Raw genomic sequence first — 5,000 nt, 5'->3', positions numbered from 1 at the left:
ATGTGTCCGTGTATAATGAAAAATTAAAAAGGGATCTATAGTTAACCAATGAGCAAGAGATGACACATTCAATGAAACCCTGGAAACTGATCCCCTAAGATCTTTATTATTTTTCTATGAATTTTTTTATCTCTATGCAATGATTATTTACTCATCAGCTGCTCCTATCTATCTTCAAACAATTCTATTAAATACTTCACAATTCAGTTCTATATTTAAAAGATGAGGAATTATGTACATTATTTACATTTGACGGATATTTTTTTCGATTGATATACACTCTGGCATTCATCAGGTTTTGGGAAATTTCGAACCTCATTCCTAAGATATTTTTTGATGTCATTATTATTATTATTATTATTCAGGTCACTGCCTGGAATCGAACTCGGAATTTTGACGTTAGTAGCCCGCGCTCTTAACCACTATGCCAAATGCCCGTGGGCAATTATGGAATGAATTTTAGGGCTTATATGTCTAATGTTTTCCTATCCTTCCTTAATACCGGTTCCCATATGCTACTCATATCTGCACACGGTCTGCTTAAGTTGTTGTGTCCTAGCATATGTGCTGCTTCTTTTAGTTTTCGTATTTTCCATTGGTGTTCTCTTTCTATGATTTTAAACTTCCTTCCACAGGGGTAAGTGGTCTCCATTTTTTCATACATGATCAGCTATACCCAATTTATCAAGATCTCCACGTGTCACAGCTTTGCGATGTTCGTCTACCCTTATTTTGAGGGGGAAGCATTTTTCGCCTTTGTATAACCTACCACAGCTGCAGGGGATGGAGTACACACAGTCTTTGGTCATATTCTCTTTTATTGGTGGTTTTACTCGGATATATTTGTAGATATTGTATTACTCCTGAATACTGTCCTGATGTCATATGGGACGCATATCTTTTGTATCTTTTCGGAGAGGCCTTTCACATGGGGTAGACAGACTGTGGAAAGTTTATTGGTTTTTATCCTCTCTTTTCTTAATAATTGGAGTGGCTAGTATGTTTTGGTGGTAGTTGTTGCTTAACAGATCGTTATTGAGCTTGATCATTTCTTCGTAGTGCGTATCACGATCGCTACTTATATTCTTTGCTCAATGTTTTAGGCACTGAACAATCCCCCTCTTTACACTGTATGGATGGTGGGAATTGAAGTTGAGGTATCGTCCAGTGAAGGTCGGCTTGCGGTATACGGACGTCCTGAATCCATACTTGGTGCGTGTTATTAATACGTCCAGTAATGCTAGTTGATTGTCTTTTTCTTTTGCCATTGTGAACTGTATGGATGGCTTTATTGAGTTCACATGATCCAGCAGTACTTTGACATCTTCCTGGTGGGGCCAGAGTATGAAGGTGTCATCAACATATCGCAGCCATAGGGTTGGTTTTAGTGGTGCTGGTTCTAAAGTCAAATTCTCAAAGTATTCTATGCATATATTGGTTATTATCGGTGATAATGGCGAACCCATAGCTGAACCTGTCGATATATATATCAGTGTCTAAACTGACGTAGGTAGTTTCTACACGGAAGGTCAATATTTCCATCATATTTCTTATTGGTATACTAGCGCATTCTTTTAGATGGGTGTCCGTCACTAGTTTTTCTTGAATCACCGATAGTGCTTCACCAGTTGGGACTTTGGTGAACAGACTTATCACATCTAGACTCACCATCTGGTTGGATTCAATGAGGGTATCCTTGATCAATTCTGTGAAGTGGGTGGAATTCTTCACGTACGATGTTGACTTTTCTGCTATTAGACTGATGATAACCACAAGGAATAATAATAATATCGAAAAATACCTTAGGAAGGAGAACCCAGGTTCTAAATTTCCCCAAGACATCTAATAAAGGCTGGAGGGTATATCAACCGAAACGTTGTGTTAACAACAAACAAGATGAGGACATCAGTCAAATGTAAATAATGTAAATAATGTACTTTGCATTTGTTGAATATATCTGTAGACATCTCTCCTGGTTGACCTTTTTTATGTAAACTAATTCAAGATAAAATAATGATGACCGACCTGTATTTGCGACCAGATAATAATTTACCACCATATTGTAATTCCATATTTTTCGAAAAACTTCGAATGAGTGAACGAATAAATATTTATGTAGTCTTTCAACTTCTTAGAAAAAGCAGGTAAATTTTTATCAAATTACACCCAAACACAGGGTTAGGGAGCTTGCAACCTTCGGGGTATTTAAGTACGGCCTTGTGGGAGCTGTAATATTTTACATAGATGCATATGTTGTTAATTACATAGGAATACGTAATTCATTGAATAAATATACTATGTAAACCGTTTAATATATATATGTAACATTTAAAAGGGTACTTTAGCCGGACTAGCAATACCGGTGCCAAGGTAATAGTACACTTAAGTATGCTGACAATTCATCGAACCACGGGTACGAGATTTACACCGGTGAGCGCCAATGATAGGCAAGGTGTTTCATTTATCAATCTATATGTCTATAATTACGCGTTCACAATAAATACCAATACTTTCATTATGTGCATTTGTTTCATATTTTCGTTAACAATGTCTTTTACACTTAATTCAGTTCCACAAAACTGGTTCAACATCTTGACAAAGCAAAGATACATTACATTTAGAAACGTATTACATTAAATTAGAGATGGACGAGATGGACAAGATAGCTATTGATAAAAGGCTTTAATCATAGATTTGCGGTGTCGAGGCTACTTAGGTCTAAACACCATCCATGAAAAAAGTACATCACTTTAGTGAGCATAACATTTCACTGTAATCTGGGTTTGTTGAGAAGCAGTTATCTTGTGAATAACTCCAAATTTACAATTCTATTACAAATGCATGTACATATTCATGCTTACGCACCTACATACATAAAAAGATACACACATACTCACACGTGCTTATCAATATCTATATATGGATGGGGATGTGGCGTAAATTGTAGTGTTCTTATGTAACTAACACAGACTATGACACAGCTGTCAACATATGGAATAAAGATTTATTCTCTCGCTTCAGTTCATTTATATGATCAATCTTTGCATACATACACACATACATACATACATGCATACATACATACATACATACATACATACATACATACATACATACATACATACGACTTCCCTATGCAGCACGATGTTGTTGCTAAAACAATTTACAATGTCATCCGCAAAGAAGATTGTCCTGAAATAAACTTAGAAACTCCCTCTGTTATGGAATACATTCATAAGCACCAACTCAAGGAATACTGGTGGAATATTCCCATCAAATTTCAGTCAAATGTAAACATAGCAGGCCGGATATTGCTGTCTGGGACAGAAGGGCAAAGGTATGTACCATGATAGATGTCAGGTGCCCTGCAGATGTAAATATCTTTTTGAAAATCAAAGAAAAAGAAGATATCTATGGACAGCTGCTTCGAAACCTACAACTTCTATTTCCAGACTATGAATTCATATTCATACCAATAATAATTGGAGGACTAGGTTTTGTTAATTAATACTTACAGAAGAATCTGGATAAACTGGGATTTTCAGAAAGAGAAATCGACCGGCTGATTCGTACATTACAAGTGGAGCAATAAAAATATAGAAGACTTTTCTCAGGTTACAATTGTGAATTTGTCTGTGTAATCTACAACCCAAAGATGAAGCCTTCTATCTTTGTTGGAGACCGGCTCCCTACTCAGCGGAAGATTTATAATAATTAAAAATAGAAGAGACATGCATACATACATGCATGCATACATATATGCATGCATACATACAAAATGTTTGTTTGAGTAATCTAGTTTTATTTTTTATCATAAGGGTTAAATATTTTCCATGCATTTAAATATATGAAAGTAATAATACTAAAATATGTTTTCGTATAAATATTTTCCTATTTTTTACAGGCAATATACACGTTTAATGACAAAAGAAAAGCACAAAAATATATCAGTACCAGGCAAAAAATGTGTAACAGCGGTAGTGGATTTGCTAAATATGTATTTCTACTTCTTTCAGCGTCATCAGTCGCAATCGGCTGCATGTATTTAGTAGCAATCACATTTAAAAACGAAAAAATAACATAAGCCACTACTAATTTTCTCTGTAGAGAAAATATAATTGACAAGACATAGGTTTTGTAATTAGCCTCTAGGTTCTATAAAAGTTAATTATTAGAGACGGAAGCAGTATTATACTCAACGTATTTAGTAATTCTGCTACCGCTGTTAGATACTTTTCGTCTGCTCCTCATATATTTATGTACTTTTCTACTTTATTCGCCCACACGAGATGCTTTCATGAGATGAATGCTACAGTTTCTAGGCTTTCAACACTCTATTTACGTTACGTATGCTATAGAGACTAGAATGACATACATACATACAAACTTATATACATACAAATATTATATACATACACACACATATGCATATATATATATATATATATACCTACACACGCACACACACAAACACACACACATATATATGCATGTATGTATATATACATATTCATATACATATATAACATCACGGACACAAAATAAGTTACATGGTTATTTATATACATACATGTTAATAGTAACAGATTCGTAGATTAGACAGGTAGACAAAGGAACAGTAAGAATCTAACGCACAGAATAGACAGACAATGAAATTTCCAACATCATATTGAATTAGATCTCACTGAACAACATGGATGATAAATTTTAAAAAAACAGAAGTTTCCATTGTAAGTATTTCGTAAAAATAACACATGCAACAAGAAAGCGGTGATCATTTTAGTCCTTTGAAGAAAGCCGAAGCAATGTTTGGAGTAAAGGTCATAAGTGATGCGGGTACAAATGATTCGTATGGATAGTTCTAGATTTACAGATAAATTCTCTTTATTGGTATCTATGTATTTTCTGTTGTATATCCGTATTTATGTATTGCTGCATATGACTTGGCATGAGTGTATGTATGTTCGTGCGTGTGTACGTGTGCATATCTATGTGTTCAC

Source organism: Octopus bimaculoides, chromosome 3 (genome assembly GCF_001194135.2).
Source record: "Octopus bimaculoides isolate UCB-OBI-ISO-001 chromosome 3, ASM119413v2, whole genome shotgun sequence".
NCBI lineage: Eukaryota > Metazoa > Mollusca > Cephalopoda > Octopoda > Octopodidae > Octopus > Octopus bimaculoides.
Note: the sequence above shows the minus strand (reverse complement) of the source record.